At 44.2% G+C, this 18,745-nt stretch overlaps 2 pseudogenes across 2 annotated transcripts; both read left to right on the plus strand.

Annotated features, from left to right (window-relative positions):
- The first annotated feature begins 2,649 nt into the window (after window positions 1-2,649).
- Window positions 2,650-3,499, plus strand: LOC311583848 (large ribosomal subunit protein eL8-like; annotated as a pseudogene). The gene has a single exon. The product of its transcript is annotated as a large ribosomal subunit protein eL8-like (transcript).
- Window positions 3,500-8,854: 5,355 nt separating this feature from the next.
- LOC311583107 (THO complex subunit 4-like) lies at window positions 8,855-10,056 on the plus strand (annotated as a pseudogene). The gene is made up of 2 exons: window positions 8,855-8,887; window positions 9,383-10,056. The product of its transcript is annotated as a THO complex subunit 4-like (transcript).
- The last annotated feature ends 8,689 nt before the right edge of the window (window positions 10,057-18,745 follow it).

The raw sequence follows: 18,745 nt of genomic DNA on the forward strand, positions 1-18,745 counted from the left end.
TTCTCTGGAAACTCCTCAACACCCTTCTTTGCCAAGAACAGCTCCCGAGGCCAACGTCCCCTGCAATAGCCAATAATAATTAGACAAGCACCCCTAGCGACCACCAGAGCCAATCCTAACATAGGGCAGGCAGCCCTTTCTAACCTTTGCGGGTTTAGCCTTTCAAAGTAGTCTGTAACAGTGACTCGGGGTGCCTGCCTCCCGAGTGAGTGCTGAGGCCCCCTGACATGCGTCAACAATGAACCTTGTGCTTTTACATCAACACTGTGGTCCTCGAGTGGTCTCTCGCGACGACCCCCTACTACCCAAGTAAACTCTAGGGTCCAACAATACGTGTATAGGTAGGCAAATGTATCTCTAGGACACAACAAAACAAAAACACAGCTGTATTATGAAGGTTCTCTGCATGAACAGACCTGATATAATGAATCTACATATGTAGAAAGTGGATTTAAGGGCTGGGCAGTGGTGGCACAAGCCTTTAATCTCAGTACTTGCAAGGCAGAAGCAGGAAGATCTCTGTGAGTTCAAGGCCAGCCTGGGCTACAGAGTGAGTTCCAGGACAGCCAGAGCTGTTACACAGAGAAACTCTGTCTATAAAACAAAACAAAACAAACACACCAAAAAGTGGATTTAAGCTGTGAGGGACAGGGAGGTACCCTGGTCAAGTTCCAGGAATCAGGGTGGGAGATGAGAGGCAGCTATAGACACAGGCTCTCATGTCACCACCCTCTCCCTCCTGCACTAATGCTCTGTTTCTCTGTCATTCATGAAGTAGGGGCTGCTAAACTGAGCTCCCCACCCCCACCCCATGCTCTGTGCACTGTCTGGGTAAGATAAGAACTCTGAAACTGCCATTAAAGAGGTGGATCAGGAGTCCAAGGACAGCTTCTCCTTTGAGACCAGGTTACAATGTGAGACTGTGTCTCAAATAAGCAAACAGACAAAAATCCAGAAAGACAGTGCTTTAAAGAAAATGATACTTTTATTTGCTGAGCAAGGTGTCAAGGTTCAAATAGAGAACATTGTGGAATACTGAGTTTCCTTGTGGGAGAGACTACAGGAACTTTTAAAACAGAAGAAGGAGGAGGAGAAGGAGGAGGAGGAGGAAGAGGAGGAGGAGGAGGAAACAACAACATCATAGTCAATCCATTTCTTAGTCCATTTGTGGCTCCAGGCTTCACACCATCATCTTATTTGCCTGGACTAAAGTGAAGGCAGAGGACAATGCCTCTTCCAGATAAAAACCTCAAGACAAATACTACATCTCTGAAGAGCAGTGGAGGCCCAAGTCAATGTGTCCTGACTGGGACTGGCCTGGCCTCCACAGTCCAGCAATTGCTGTGTCTCTTGCCTCTGTCTTCATCCCTCAGCTGGCTTTCTCTCCTCACTGGTGGCTCCTGCTTCTTCCTGCATGGGGACTTCAGGCAGAAGCAGACCAGTGGCCAGCTCCCTCCATTTTTTATAAAAGATTTTTCTTTCATCTTTCAATGGTTAACTGAGTACCAAGAACACACAGGCAACCAAGCAGAGACCTGATGCTCAAGGACTCTCCTTCCTGGAGTGCACAGGTTGGGAACCGGAGCTCATCTGTCCTTGGATGCCCTTAGTGACTCCAGCCTTTCAGCCTTGTGCTGGGGATAGGTGATGCTGATCTCAGGTTAGTAAGAATGTAACCTCAGAGCTGTAGGGCTCTGCTGGTTAAGGTTGAAATCTGGTCTTCAATGGACATCCAATTCTAAGCTGGGACTATGAGGAATGAACTCCCTTTCTCAGCTGAGGCCCCTCACTCTACCTGATCTGGTGGCCTAAGAAGAATCCAGCTCTTCTCTGTAGTCCCTTAGGTTATTCCTGCCCCAGGATCCCATCAAGGACACAGAATACACTTAATCTTTTCCCTGAGTTCCTCTCTCATAGAGCACTATACAACATTTACTTCCAGGACCAGAGTTCATTAGCTGTGCAAACCAGTCTTATACTCTGTGTACTGAGCCAGTTTGATGATTAACACTATTTCTCACAAGAATACTGTACAGTAGGTGTTATTGTCATCATTTGAATGGCAAGGGAAATGAGACAAGATCAGGGAAGGGACGTTACCCAAGGTTAAACTGCTGCACAGTGGCTGGGCTGGGAGTCTGACTCTAGCAGTCCAATTCCCGAGGCTGTGCTCTGAGGTACCAGACTCCACGAAACATGCATAAACCTTGGTCGGTTTCCTTCCTGTAGACGGTCCTACCATACCTGAACATAGCTCCTGCTGAGGGCAGGATGGCAGAGACATCCCGAAGATGAATGGCCACAGAGACCATGAGAGGAACTAGTGTGTGTCAGCACACAGCACTCTCTGTACATTCCCTCACGGACAACCGAAACTCAAAGAAAATGCTGGCCTAAATATAGAATGGTGCATAATTATTTATGCATTAGGTGTGTAAGGAGCAGAGATTGCTGTGTATAACTAAAACTCCCCAGGAACAATAAATGCAGTCTGGAAATCCATCCCATCCAGACATTTGCTCACACATTTGGAAACAGCCATGAGCACTTCAAAATCAAGTGCACCAGTTTCTCAGGTAATCATGCAGTGACAACAGGAAGGCATTTTCCCTCATCCTAGCAGGACAGTATGGAAACTGTCTTTTGAAGAGACACAAAAACACAGATGTGCTCTCTCCTCCAGCCCAGCAAGATGCCCAAGGGAAAGAAAGCCAAGGGGAAGAAGGTGGCCCCGGCCCCCGCCGTGGTGAAGAAACAGGAGGCCAAGAAGGTGGTCAACCCTCTGTTTGAAAAGCGGCCCAAGAACTTCGGCATCGGGCAGGACATCCAGCCCAAAAGACATCTCACTCGCTTCATCAAATGGCCCCGCTACATCAGACTGCAGCGGCAGAGGGCCATCCTCTACAAGCGGCTCAAGGTACCTCCCGCCATTAACCAGTTCACCCAGGCCCTGGACCAGCAGACAGCTGCCCAGCTGCTTAAGCTCGCGCACAAGTACAGGCCAGACACAAAGCAGGAGAAGAACATAAGGCTGCTGGCGCGAGCGGAGAAGAAAACCGCTGGGAAAGGGGACGTCCCGACTAAGAGACCACCTGTCCTTCGAGCACGGGTCAATACAGTCACTACCTTGGTGGAGAACAAGAAGGCTCAGCTGGTGATGATTGCCCATGACGTAGACCCCATTGAGCTGGTGGTCTTCCTGCCTACCCTATGTCAAAAGATGGGGGTCCCCTACTGCATCATCAAGAGAAAGGCCAGGCGGGGCGGCTGGTCCACAGGAAGACTTGCACCACTGTTGCCTTCACACAAGTTAACTCAGAAGACAAGGGTGCTCTGGCTAAGCTGGTGGAAGCTATCAGGACCAATTATAACGATAGATATGATGAAATCCGTCGCCACTGGGGAGGCAACGTCCTGGCTCCTAAATCTGTGGCTCGAATTGCCAAACTGGAAAAGGCAAAGGCTAAAGAGCTCGCCACTAAGCTGGGCTAAATGTACACTAAGTTTACTGTACATAAATATAATTACGAAATTAAACAAACAAACAAAAAACCACAGATGTTTCTTCTCCACATCTGCAAACATAGCACTTTCTGTGTCACATGACTAGGAAGGAGCCCCCAATCTCTGTAATAGCTGAAGATGGAAAAGAAGGAACAGTCAAACCTAAGCCTGACAGCAGAGTCACCACCCATCCTTGCAAGGGAATCCCGTGAGCTCCATGGATGGGGTACAGAAGGCAAGGGTGTCATAGTGTGGCTGTGTGTCTTGCAAAGAAGGCAGAATGGACAAGCTGAGTGGAGTCTTTGAGTGGGGCCTTCCTTGACTTAGTGTCTGAGAGAGGCTTGACAAAAGGGTAAATCATCACGTCTTTCTGCTTTACTGCCTGTCACTGTGGTTGCTTGTGTTACAGACTCTTCTATCCCCAGAGGTTGATGCCTTCCTAGTGAGTTGTACACGGCGTGATATGAGTCAGATTTCACAACTTTGAGAATAGTAAATCTTTTTTCTACCTAAAATACCAAGCCTGAGACATTTTCTTAGAACAACAAAACATAATACAATTGTGATATTTCTTCAATTTCCTCTAGTCAGTTTAAAATTTTTTTAAATTTATTATAATTTATCGACATTCTGTCCCAATTGTTGTCCCCTTGCTCTTATCTTCCCGTCCAACTCTCCCTCCCTCTTCTACCATATTCCCCTCCCCTAGGTATCAGATGACTTGGGGGACAGCCCCCACCTTCTGAGCTCACCCTATCAGTTTTTATGAGGATGCCTGCATACCCTTTCTCTGTGTCCCCCCAAGGCCACCTTGCCAAGGGTCAGTGATCAAATCACCAGCACCTGAGTTCTTGTCAGAGCCAGTTCCTGCTCTCCTTCCCCTGCCAATGTGGAGAATAAGCTGTCTATCTGCTAGGACTGAACAGGGCTTCTGGTTCTCTGTTTGCAATGTCCTTGGTTGGTGTATCAGTTTGTGCAGCCCACACTCACACCCTGGTCCAGATCTGTGGAGACTGATGGTCTCCTTGTGGGGCGCCTGAGCTCTCTGGGTCCTTCCATCCCCATTTTCCATACCACTCTCAGAGCTCTGTTCAGAGTCCAGCAGCCAGACCCAGCATCTGTCCCAATCCCCTGCAGGGTGGAGTATCTCAGAGGACATCTATTTTGGGCTAGTATCTATTTATAAGTGAGCACATACCATTTGGGTCTTTCAGGGTTGGGTTACCTCATTCAGGATGACTGTGTCTTGATCCATCCATTTGTCTGCAAATTTCAAGATTTCCTTGAGTTTGATAGGTGAATAATATTCCAGTGTGTAAATATACCACAGTTTCTTTATCCATTCTTCAGTTGAGGGACATCTAGGTTGTTTCCAGATTCTGGATATTACAAATAAAACTGCTATCAACATAAGTGAGCAAATGTCCTTGTTGTGTGGTTGGAGTATCGTTTGGGCAGATGCCCAGAAGTCGAATAGATGGGTCTGGAGGTAGCACTATTCCCAATTTTCTGAGAAAAGACAAGATTGATTATCAAAGTAGTTATACAAGTTTGTAATCCCACCAACAGGTGTGTTGCCCTTTCTTCACATCCTTGCCAGCATGTGATGTCACTTGAGTTTTTGATCTTAGCTATTGTAAGATGGAATCTCAAAGTTGCTTGATTTGCATTTCCATGATGACTAGGAATATTGAGCATTTCTTTAACTGTTTCTTGGCCATTCAATATTCCTTTGTTGGGAACTCTCTGTTTAGTTCTGTACCCCATTTTTAATTGTATTGTTTGACTTGGTAGTTTTTAATTTCTTAAATTCTTTATATATAATTTGGATATTAGGGGATATTAGCCGTCTGTCAGAAAGTGGTCATGTTAGTTTTTTGAAGTAATGCTGTTATAAAATGGATCCATTCTCTATTTTTCAAATGTTTTTAAAAATAATATTGGAATCTTCTTCACACAAAAAATCTGTGCACTCTGCATTAAAAGTACAATAATTTGAAATTTTTATTTTGGTTATTGGGGCTATATGTAATTCTTGCCAAGATTGCTTGTAACAGAATTTATTAATGTGTCAGGAGAAAAAACACCCAGCATGGAAAGTACATGAAGAGTTTGTGCCTTCAAGAAATAGTGGATAAGCCTGCAGTGGTGGCACATGCCTTTAATCTCACCACTTGGGAGGCAGAGACAGGTGTATCTGTGTTAGTTCAAGGCCAGCCTGGTCTAGAGATCTAGTTCCTGGACAGCCATAGTTGTTACACAGAGAAACTCTGTCTAACCTCCTCCCAAAAGGTAGGATAAACAAAACCATTTAAAGTAACAAGAAAGAGTTATAGATTGGGATATTGGAAAGTAACCACAAGCTATGAGACACATAGAGAAAGGAATACAGAGGTGAACAAATATTTTCTTCTAAATGTGGACAAAGTGTCTTGTGATATCCCCAGAAGACCAGATGACCATCTGATGGGGGGCTGAGAGGACAGCCTATCAGTCTCTTTCTGGTAAGTCACTCTTGCCTGGGTCATGGGATTCCATCACTATTACACCTGGGAAGGGTAACCTCTCAGTCAAAAGGCCTTTCTTTCTCTGTACTTTGGGAAAGAAAGATGAATAGAATCCAAACTGGCCATAATGTGGGGCTCTGGTTATCATTTTCTGAATCCAAGCAAAATATCAATAGACTAACAAAATGGCAAAATATCATATCAAAGAGCAAGTCTATCTTTCTTTCTTTATTAAAATATTTATTTATTTATTTATTATGTACACAGTGTTCTGCCTGCATGTACTCCTGCAGGCCAGAAGAGGGCACCACATCTCATTGTAGATGGTTGTGAGTCAGTATGTTGTTGCTGGGAACTGAACTCAGGACGCTTGGAAAAGCAGACACTGCTCCTTAACCTCTGAGCCATCTGCCCAACTCCACCAAGTCTCCAAAAAGCCCCGCCTCCAGTTCTGGACTTATTTATATATCTCCTCCCAGAGTCTGGTCACAGGATCTTTTCAGCTGGCAACAATCAAGCTCCCGCATGAGGTGGTTGGTCTTCTAGTGGATTAACCTCACCTGTTCTCTCACAAGACCCTTCCAATCCTGCACTTGGGATCCTAAAACACAGGTTTATCTCTCCTTCACAGTAGTATTTTCAAATGTCAAAACACAAGGTATAGACAGAGAGAATTATGTCTGTGGTGGACCAGACACCATACTAACATCAACAATAAATGAAAAATGGAAACTCAGAAATCATTAAGAGGCAAAATCACGAGTAAGTACTTTAGCTATGGAAACAAATAGCCTGTGAGCATGTGCAAAGTTTTCTCTCAGTAGCATCAGAGGCACATATATTAAGAAAAAATATCATTTCACTAGAAGACCCCCTCTCCAAAAAATGTTTTCATGGCAACTGACAGGAAGGCACTTAAGTTTCCTATCTCCTTGCCATCACTGGGGTATGCTTAGGTACAGGGATGGCTAACTATGAGGGAACTACATTTCCCAGAGTCCTTTGCCGTAAGCTGTGACCATGGGACTCATCAGTTTCTTACCAGTTACATCAGTGGAATGTCTGGGTGCTCTGACTGCATGGATTTCAACAGCTTGTATCTGCTCTTCCCTTGGGCAAGCCAGAATACAAACACATTCAAGACTCGGTTTCAGACAGGAAGTCATGTCACAGCTCTAGACTCTGGTAGTACTGCAAAGTGGGAGGAGCCTGAGTAAATGACTGCAGCTAAGGGATCCTAGCAGGGGGACAACACACCTCCACATTTACATGAGCAAGGAAGAGACTTCTCCTGAGGAATGGTGAGAGCACAGTTCTAATCTCAGCCATTCAGGAGCCTAAGGTGGGAGACTGTTGTGACTCCAAGAGCAGCCTGAGCTACTAAGTGAGATCTAGGCTATCCTGAGCTACACTGAGACTGTCTCAAAATGACAATGACAATGCAAATAGAAGGCTCTATATTTTAGGTCACAGTTTAATATTACTGCTACTGCTACTATTACTGTTATTCTCATTTGTAATTAGATATGTGTAAACACAGACATACATATATGTAGGTCTGTATGTATAGTCTCACTCTAAGGAGCCCTGGCTGTCCTGCAACTTACTATGTAGTGCATGCTGGCTTCAAATCAGAGTTCTGTCTTCCTCTCTCCTCAGTTGTGAAATTTCATGTATGCACCACCATATCCAGCGTTTTTTTTTTTCGTGGAACAATATAGATGGTCCCTTAACTAACACGTTGGTCAATTCCTGTGACTGTTGCATATAGTGTGTTGTGTCCTCATGCTCCCCTGGTAGAAGCATAAAAACCCCAAGTGTGACAGATGCGTGGAACGTTGCTATGATATGGCTACTCAGGATTGCAAAACTACAAACAGCTCACATTTCTAGGAAAAGTGGAAGTTCCCTGTGGTGCTTCCATGTCCTGCAATACATATCAGAGAATATTTGGTATACTAATGAAATAATGGCTGCTGGTATTAATTAATTATTGATATGATGAAATTAAGTAAACACTGAAAGTCATAGGAATATATACTGATTATTCCCAGTGCTAGAGATGGAAACTACATTCCTGTCCCTTCCAGACAAACACTTTACCACTATCCTACAGCCTTTGCATTGTTTAACCTCATATTTTGAAAATTACAAATATATATGTGCATATATACATATGCAGCTCTGGTTATGAGTATCCATCATTAAAATTAACAACCTTTAATAGACCTTTACATTTCAAATATTTCTAGTTACACACTCGCTCCTGGAGCACAGCGACAAGCTGACATACAAAAGGACCAAGCAGCTGCTCCCATCCTTACCTTCGACTTGGCTTTGCTTCTTGGCTACGATCTCTTTCTCATTTTTCAATCTGCTCCGTGTGACCCTTCTCCAGCTGCTCCGGACTTGCATTCAAAGGACAATTTCTTTCTGCCAGTCCTCCTTGGAGAGCCAAAGGAATCTCCTTTTGGTTTCTGCTCAGACTCCTGCCATGCAGGCCACAGTTGCCTCCCGTCCTGCCTGCTAAAAGGAATGGATGCAGCCCTGGGCTGTCGTCCAAAGGGATGGATGGCAGTTACCTTGAGAATTCGCTCAGCGGTTTCGAAGGGCAGCGGGGGTGTTAATGCTCAGAAGCACCTGATTCAGCACAGTGGAGTTACTGTCTAAGGAGCCTACTCAGCATCCTCTGCTTCCCAGGTTTCCAGGCACCTGGGCTCTTTCTAGGTTGCCACTTGGCTCCTGCTGCCCTCTAGCGGCCACAATGATACATTCCCTAGAAACCATGCTCCTGCCCTCCAACCAATCAGTGCTGTTTGTGCTGGTACTCTGGCAGGGAGACAATGGCTGTTTCTGGCCTAGACTACCTAGGCCAGGTGTGGCCCTGTGGTGGGAGGAGACAGCACTCATGAGCCTAACCCTGGCCTCTGCTCTTGGGTCGTCCTGGAAAATGTCTGCTTTTGTGGCCAAGCCCAACATGTCCCTGTCATCCTGAGGTTGATGAAAGCATTTAACTGGGTGACTGTGTACACTGTCAGAAGATGAGGCCGTGACCATCCTGAAGGTGAGCATGGAAACAGGCAGACATATGGCTGGAATAGCAGCTGGGAGCGTATATCATGAGACAAAAACAAAGAGACTGATAGACACACTCACATACACACACACACACACACACACACACACACACACACAGAGACAGAGACAGAGAGACAGAGACAGAGACAGAGACAGAGACAGAGACAGAGACAGAGACAGAGCGACAGACAGAGAACAGAGACAGAGAGAGATGTTAGTGACTGTTTTAAAAATGTGTGTTTCCGGGATGGCCGACGAAATGAACATCATTAATGTGAACCTGAGCCAGCTAGGCACCAGCTGAGGAGGGGCTGGGGTCACAGGGCAGCCACAGTGGCACAGTGGATGCAACTGCGCGGGTGAACCGAGGCTGTGGGCCCTTGAAACCTGCCTGCCATCGCTCTTGGCGCTGTAGACCTTAGCAGAAACCAGCCTGCACCATACAGCAGACCTAAACAGCTCCCTGACAAGTGGCAGCAGTGCCTGTTCCACAGAGGCTTCTGGGGTGGAGCCGGCATGGAGACGGGTGAGAAGCTGCTGGTGTCAAACGTCGGAGTGCCAGACGCTGATATTCAGGAACTCTTTGCTGAATTTGGAACGTTGAAGAGAGCAGCTGTGCACTAACATCACTCTGGATGAAGTTTAGGGACAGCAGATGAACGGAAGCCCAACGCCCTTAAGGCTATGAGCAGTATAACGGTGTCCCTCCGGATGGCCATCCTATGACATCCAGCTTGTCACACCATAACGTGATACACAGAGAAGTCCTGCACGAAAGGATTGACAGAGGTATCATGGCAGGAAACCGTGGATCGGGGGTTTTGATTGCGGTGACACAGGGAAAGGAACCCGTGGAGGCAGCCAGGGAAGAGGTAGAGGCATTTGCGGGAACTCAAAGCAACATCTTTCTGCTGAGGAGCTGAATGTACAGCTGGATGCTTAGAAGGCAAGGATGGACACCAGCTAAAGAGCTGAGCAAATCTCCACGCGTAACTGGACTCAGGAGCCTTGGCCATGATCTCTAGAGGGAAGGATGGCAACTGCACTGTGTGGGCAATGGTGGGTTTGTTTCTCGGTTTTCCCCCCACTCTTTGAAAATAGAGTCTAAAAACTCACGTAGAGGCTTTCCCCTTCCCCTTTTAAAATTCTGAAACAGACCTGTTATGTACTGAGTTATTTTTGAGGTAAGTTCTACTGATTGCAGTCAGGGAGAAGGTGTCACTTTCACTTTTGCCATAATAAAATAGAAATGTGTGCAAAAAATAAAAAATAAAAAAAAATAAAATGTCTCTTGTTTGTTGTGCTTTCTCTATTCAACTGGCTAGCATGCAAATAAGTGAGTCTGGCCTACTATATTTGTGTAGTAAGCTTGACTGCACAAGAACTGAGCAGTGTTAATCTTCTCCTGACACTCTTTGCTAATGTGGCTTCCTCCCAGTGTGAATCCCCAGACACTTGCACTGTATGGATGTCTCTGCTCCAGCTGCTCATTTCTCATGGAGGCTGCTGGACCTCTGCTGTGGCTGAATCCTCTAAGTCCTCTCTCTTCCTTCTCCTTCCCGAGCTGCCAGGAAGTCCATTCCTATTCCCTGCTCGGCTTAGTGATTGGCTGTTAAGCTCTTCAATGGTATTAGGAGAGGACAAATGGGGAACAAAGTTTAGACAGCTGAAGACAGTACATTCTCAGACCAAAGATTGCAACTAGCTTTGGGGGAGGGAAGCAGAGAAATAAACATTTGAATCTTTACACAGTACACATTGACATAATGTCTATGAGAGAAAGAGAGGGAGAGAGGGAGGGAGAAAGAGACAGAGAGAGAGAGAGAGAGAGAGAGAGAGAGAGAGAGAGAGAGAGAGAAAATGAGAGAGAGAGAGAGAGAGAGAGAGAGAGAGAGAGAAAATGAGAGAGAGAGAGAGAGAGAGAGAGAGAGAGAGAAGAGGAGAGGAGAGGAGAGGAGAGGAGAGCAGAGGAGAGGAGAGGAGAGAGGAGGCACGTATGTTAACCGCTGTCATTCAAATTACATCAGTCCTTTACTTGAAGCATCTAGAGGATCGAAAAGGATGACTGCTTCCTCCCAGATGTTGAGACTACTCTGGGTACCACAGTCAGCATCTGCCTGCAACCACAGCAACAGCAGCTCACCAGCTTCTGCACACACCAGTGCACACTGTCATTATTATAATCTAGGCTAGTCAGCTTGGTTCTTGTACTTATAGTTGAGAGTCTTGTTGTATACCCAGCTGCCCTCATGGGAATCCTCCTGCCTGCAACACCATTCCCAGCTTTATTCAATTTTAATAGAAAATAATTAAAAATCAGAGACAGGATCTTACCTATCTTCATCTCATCATGCTATCTGTGTTACACACTTATCTGGCTGTTGTCATAAGATATCCTGACAAAGGCAATGTGAGAGTCATAGGATTTATTCTGACTCCCAGTTGGAAAGGAAGTTCCTCCTGGGGAAGGCATGACATCAGGAGCCTGATGCATTTGGTCTAGGGTCCAGAGGTTCAGAAGGTGAACACACCTCTTCAGCTTTTGTTTGCCTTTGTTCAGTCCAGGACCCCAGCCAATGGGATACAGCCACACACATGGCTAAGGTGGGTTTCCCCATTCCAGTGAACTTAATTTAGGAGATCCCTCACAGGCATGCTTGCCCTAGGCTTGTGTCCGGAATCCCTCTAGATCCCAGCAAGTTGACTACATCAACTAGCACAGTGTCCAATCAACAGTCACTATAATATGTTGACTGATCATGGCTTAACATTACTCATTTTAGTATTAGTACCTACGGTGATCACTTTACACACATTCCCACAAGAACACAGAAGTTGGGCATTACTGCACTAATAATACCAGCGAGAATTAGAAGACAACATGCTTGGTACCTAATGTCTAACAAGAAGAATGTGCAAGGCTCATCTTCATGAATACTTTGGCTTGTGCTATAGCTTCCTGGCAAACACCTCTTTCTTTTTAATTTGAATATTTTTTTATTATTATGTATTCAGTGCTCTGCCTGCATGTACAGAAGAGGGCAGCAGATCACATTATTGATGGTTGTGAGCCTCCATGTGGTTCCTGGGGAGTGAACTCATGACCTCTGGAAGAGCAGTCAGTGTTCTTAACCACTGAGCCATCTCTCCAGCCCATAAACAACTCTTTCAATCTTGAGTTGTTGTTGCTTTTTCTTTGTTTGTTTGTTTGTCCTTTTGTGTTTGTTTGCTTATTTTGGGAGACCGGTTTTAAAAAGAAGAGTAGAGAATATCTTACTCTACACTGAGAGAATGTTGTCTTGTGTGGACAGTGGGGTATTGACTGTACATGGGGAATTCCAGGGGCTTTTAACAACTGCAAACAGGATGATGTAGGTTCTCCTATGGACTCCCAGCCACATTCAGAACCTGCCTTTACCCAGAGTCTCCCACTGTGGACTGCTTGATGTCTAAAGTTGAGATGACAGGTTTGTGTTTTTTAAAACTGTCATCATTTCAGCAGTTTAAAAATTGCTGCTCTGGAAGTACCAGGAAGTTTTACTTACATAGACTTAGTTCCTTGTTTCTGCTCTGTAGGACGTGCTTCTGTTCTTTGCCTATTCTCAGATTGACAGGAGGGGATATGTTCCTGTTGCTGTGGACTAGTGGCTGGGCAGCTTCCTTCGTTTCTTACTAATGAAACTGGAGCAGAGTGAAATGTAGCTTGGGTGTGAAGAATCTGGGAAAGATCAACTATGGAAACCTCAGGAAGAAGATCCAAGACAACTAAAGCAGCAAGTGTGCAAAGACTATCAGGAACTGGGTACGAGGAGGTGAAGTTTGCACATGGGGTGAAAGGTCACGAGTGCCCTAGTACAAGGAAAGTGATCAGTAACACCACAAGAAAAGTCTCTAATGTTGCAACACCTTCAGACTGGTGATCAAGTGCACTCTGACAGTCACAGAGATCACACAAGCCCTGTGGACACCTACAGGAAGATGAGATTCTATATTGCGGTTTCATAGATCAGAAACAACACAATCAAGTGAAAAGAATCTGCCTGTCCTCACACAAGGGCAGGACACTAGCCAGGAAAAAGTGAAACGAGAAATTCTGTGGAGAAAATTTCTTACACAGAGAAGAGTCAAAACAAGTTTTCTGGGACAAACACAGGTACAATGTGCATACACGGCAGCAGCAACGCCATTCTCAACAACTGCATCTCAAGACCAACCCCTGAGGCTGGGAAAAGGATAGTGAAGACCAAGAGATGGGCAGTGAACACCACCAGAGCCCTGATGTCACAGCAGGCATGGAAAAGAATATTAGAAGTGAAGTAGCCCCGTGGACACAAGGTGAGATCCTAAGTGCAGCCTCAAACTTCAAATTCCTGGAGGAGACATGCAGACACCAAAGGACACCCAGAGCTCAAACATGACATCATCAACTTTTAAATGAGCCTTCTCATGGAAAGAAATGAAAACCAGAACCCAAGAGTTCACGTATTTAACATGTGATGTTCTCCTACCATTTCCGGAATGTAATTAAGGTAGGGGTCAAACTGAAACAAGGCTTTATGACAAAGACACAGAGAAGGACATTGTGGCTCAATGAACTGCCTGTCTTCCTGAGGAGAGTTGTCAGACCAGGACTTTTCTGATATTGTAGAAAAACAAAGGACAGACTGCCTTTGCTTAAAAATTGTTTATATAATGCTAAAAAGACTGTACAGTATTTCCAAGGAAAGGATGGTAGTTTTATGTTAAATATAAAAAAGTAAAAGCAAAAGAATATTTAAACAAGAGACTGAGATTAGGGCTTCCATAGAAAGATGAGGTATTTGTAACAGGCTAATTAAATGATGGAGGAAAAGCTTGATAGAACAGGTTGTAGGAAATAACTTCTGACCTATTAACTCTCTGCCAAACTTAAAAAGGGCCAAACTAAACAGAGTCATCTTGTCTAGCACTTCTGTAAACTCAAGGCTTATGGCACCAATCTTTTTGTTTGTTTGATTTTTTTATTTAATTAATTTATTCAGATTCCATCTCAATTGGTATCCCCTCACTTGTATCTTCCTGTTCCTCACTCCCTCCTTCTTTCACCGTATTCTACTCCCCTAGGTCTGTGACAGAAGAGGACCTCCTTCCTCACCATAGGGTCATAGCATATCAAGTCTCACCCTGGTATCCTGTTTATCCTTTCTCTGAGTGCCACCAGGCCTCCCCACCGAGGGGAACTGGCCAAATATGGGGCACCAGAGCTCGTGTCGGATTCATCCCCAATCTCCATACAAATGTGGAGAATGTGCTCTTCATTGGCTAGATCTGAATAGGGTGCTAGGTTTACTGCATGCATTGTCTTGGTTGGTAGAGTAGTTTGAGCAGACCCTCCTAGGTCCAGATCTCCCAGCCTTGATGGTCTTCTTGTAGGTTTCTAGGACACTCTGGTCCTTCTATTTCCCCATTCTCCCATACTTCTGCTACCCAGAGTCCCAATAGGAAATCTCCACATCTATCCCAATCTCCTGCTAAGGGAAGACTTTCAACACAGCCCTTTTGGGGTAGTGTCCAATTTTAAATGAGGATATACCATGTGTGTCTCTATGGATCTGGGTTAACTCACTCAGGACAATCATTTCTATTTCCTTACATTTGCCCACAGATTTCAGAATTTCCTTGTTTTTAATAGCTGAGTAGTATTCCATAGTGTAATGTGCCACAGTTTCTTTATCCATTCTTCCACAGAGTGACATCCAGGTTGGCATTCCAAATAAGGCAGCTATGAACATGATTGAGCTATGACATCCATCTTAAAGAAAAAAGACACCTAATTAAAAGAAAACTGATTGTATCATAATGCTAATTTTTAGTTCTTATAAAAGTTGTTGTTTGCTCACTTTGTTTTGGTTAGTTTAATATGCTTATGTAATCAAGGAAGATATTTTTTCACTGTACTATAAAATGTTTGAAATAAATGATCAAAGTTAATGAGGAAATTGTTTTGTGTATAAAGACACAGGTCATCAGAGAAGGCTGATGTGCTTCCTCTCTGTCCATCTCTCATAGAACAATAGCAAAAGGTGTCCCTTGTCTGATTCCTCCATTGCCACTCTTGCAGCCCTGTCCTCACCCTGAGTTGGACTCCAGCACATATGCATAAACCAAGCTGCATTATGAGATCTACAGCTGATTGCTGATTACCCTGCTTCATTACCTCTCTACCAGATAGACAAAATGCTGCCTTGAGTACACATGAGGTAATTAATGATCCTTTTTTTTTTTTTTTTTTTTTTGGTTTTTCGAGACAGAGTCACTCTGTGTAGCCTTGGCTGTCCTGGACGGGCTTTGTAGAGCAGGCTGGCCTCGAACTCACAGCGATCCACCTGCCTCTGTCTCCCGGGTGCTGGTATTAAAGGCGTGCCCCACCACGCCCGGCTCTACTTAATGTTTCTTATATTCTCTTCTAATAACCATTTTAACGTTAATATTGTTAAATGTATTGACAAAACAGGAGACATTGGGGGTACATCTCCTACTCCTGGTCTTGAAGTAAAGAGGCTGACCCATGAGAATCAAGAGATCCAATGTAGCCTTGACTAATAACTGGCATGCAAACCAGGCTGGATAACAAATAACATCTCAAGGGAATTGTGAAAATATGAAAGATAAAACCAGGACAACTACCCACCACCTTTTCACAGAAACCACTACAGGAAAAGTATGATCACAACCTGACTTATATATAAATGAACAATGGACCACTTAGGTGATGGGATCCCATTCTATACACTGCGGCAGAAAAATATCTGTCACCACGGGACAGTACAGTGCAAACAGAAGATGAACAGAAGGCACAGGAAGCATGAAAGGATGTCCTAATAAAGTCTGTAAATAGATTTGCCACATGATATCTAAAGTCTTTCTAAAGCATTCATACAAATAGGGTTTTTCTCATATATGAGTTCTTTCCTACTGCCGGACATCAAAGGTGTTAAAATACTTCAGAGCTAGGGACTTGACTGAGCAAGTTCATTCCCTGGACCAAGGTGAGGTTTTTGATAACTTCCTGTAACTCCTGTTACAAGAAGATTAAGAGGATTAATCCTCTTGGAAACCAGAACACAGGTATACACATGCTCAGTCTCTCTCTCTCTGTCTCTCTCTCTCCGTCTCCTTCTCTGTCTCTCTCTCCCCCTTCTCTCTAACATACACATACACTCACATGCACACTGACATAATTAAATTAAAACAAGTAGTTAAGCAAATATTTTTTACCCATGAATGTTTTTCTCATTCGTTCCTGTAATTCAGGTGTTGAGGCACCTAAAGGCTTGCTTACCTACAGAGTTTTCCTCTATCATAAATTGGTTCATGTAACAGAGAGAAAGCATGTAGGCTTGAAGTCAGAGAAATCAATCCTTCTCAGTTGGTGGTATCATTTGGGAAGACTTAAGAAATGCTGCCCTGCTGGAGGAAATACAGCACTTGGCATGCTCAGCTTTCTCAGTTCCCACTCTCTGCTTCATGCTGCAGGTGGAAGGTGTGAGCTCTGAGCTTCCTGCTTGGACGCCTGATGTGTCACACTTGTTGCATGCTGCTTTCATGATGATCCCATATCCCACGAACCATACGCCAAATTCAACTTATAAATTAACCTTACAGCCGGGTGTGGTGGTGCATGCCTTTAATCCCAGCACTCGGGAGGCAGAGGCAGGCGGATCGCTGTGAGTTCGAGGCCAGCCTGGTCTACAAAGTAAGTCCAGGACAGCCAAGGCTAACACAGAGAGACCCTGTCTCGAAAAAACCAAAAATAAATAAATAAATTAATTAATTAATTAATTAACCTTACAAGGCAATTTATAAGTTACCATAGACATTATGTTTGGTCACAGCAACAGAAAAGGCACTAATACACAACATAAAGTTTTACACCTGGATGCGTTATTTTAGGTAATTGAAGGGAACTATGAAAGCTAAGTGAGTTACCTTATTGTTAAATTCACGGGCGCTATCCATAGGAGTTTGTAGTCCAAAGATAACCAAGAGGGGCATCATGCTGTTAGAATAGGTTGTTGATGCATGTCCCATTCTTTTCTCCAAAATTAATATTCTATGTAACTGAATGGAAGTCTGTACGCTGAAGATCTTACCAAATACTTTCTAGTCATAGACTCCTGACAGTAGGAATCTTTTCAGGTCCTCAAAAACACTGTGATATGCAAAGGCTTTAACACACTGATTACACACTAAAGGTTTTGTGTTTGTTTCTGCTTTTGGTTTTTCAACACAGCGTTTCTCTGTGTAGCCTTGGCTATGGGAGACTCATTTTGTAGACCAGAGTGGCCTCAAATTCACAATGATCTACCTGCTTCTGCCTCCCAAGTGCTGGGATTAAAGGTGTGAGCACACTAAAGATTTTAATATTGTACACAGAAACCATGATGTGCAAAATATTTTCACACCGACTACAATTATGGGTTTTCTCTGCAGCACGGCCTCTTCTCAATATTGCCAAGACTACTGCTACATGCAAAGACTTTACCACATCGCTTATTCCTATGCACACATCTCCACTACATGTTCTTTCTGCATTAGTAGGTAAGGGTGCTGTGAAAAGGCCTTACCACATTGATTACATTTGTAAGGTTTCTCTCCAATATATGTTCTTTTATTTATTTGAAGAATACAATGGTATACAAATGTTGGGAACAAGGAGGGAAAAGCCTGCTTTAAGTATTGCTTTTTGTTGTCAGCCTCTGTCTTCCCTAATGTTACTATTGCTGAAAAGAAACAACATGAGTAAAAAGCAAGTGGTAAGAAAAGAGTTTATTCAGGGTACACCTCCAGATTATATTCTATCACTGGGGCAATCAGGCATGGAACTCAAGCAGGGCTGGACACTGGAGGCAGGAGCTGATACAAACGACATGGAGGAAAGCTGCTTAGTTGCTTGTTTTCCTCGGCCTGCTCAGCTGCCTTCTTTGAGAAGCCAGGACCACCAGCCCAAAGAGGGCAACACCCACAATGGACTTTCCCTCATTGATCACTAACAGAGAAAATGCCTTACAGCTGGATCCCATGGAGGTATTTTCTCAACTGAGGTTCTTCATGTCTGATGACACTAGCTTGTGACAAGTTGCAACACAATACTAACCAACACAGCCTCCATTTAATCATCGGTTGAAACTAAGCTCAAGTTCCCAGGTCCTAGGAGAGATGTGGACTTCACAATAGCTGAACAGATTCCATTAGTCATCTTTGTGCCTCAGTGAGGCTCTGTCTGGGATCGGACCATGGGAATGGGAGGTCTTGAAGCATTGGTGAACAGAGATGGGCAAGTGACAAACAGAGCAACTCAAAATTGAGTTTGTGTCTGCAGCTATGTAGTCTCAGTTGTTAAACATGCATCTCAAAAGCAGGGAAGCTTCTGGTTACATTTTCCCACAGAGCAGATTCAAGGAAGTCAGTGAGCAATCAGGCACACACAGTTCAAGTGCAGAATGCAAAGTTGTTGTGTTGTCATCTTTTGAACTACAACTTTGAATGAACACACAGCAAAGACATCATCACTTCTATGTTACTGGCTTAGGATCAATATGTATGTGTTCCCTTTGTCTAGGGTCAACGTTCTACCCCTAACGAAACCTGCGCCTAGCACCTGTGTGCCAAGACAG

This window comes from Acomys minous, assembly GCF_964271855.1.
Source record: "Acomys minous genome assembly, chromosome: 14".
In the NCBI taxonomy this organism is placed as follows: Eukaryota; Metazoa; Chordata; class Mammalia; order Rodentia; family Muridae; genus Acomys; species Acomys minous.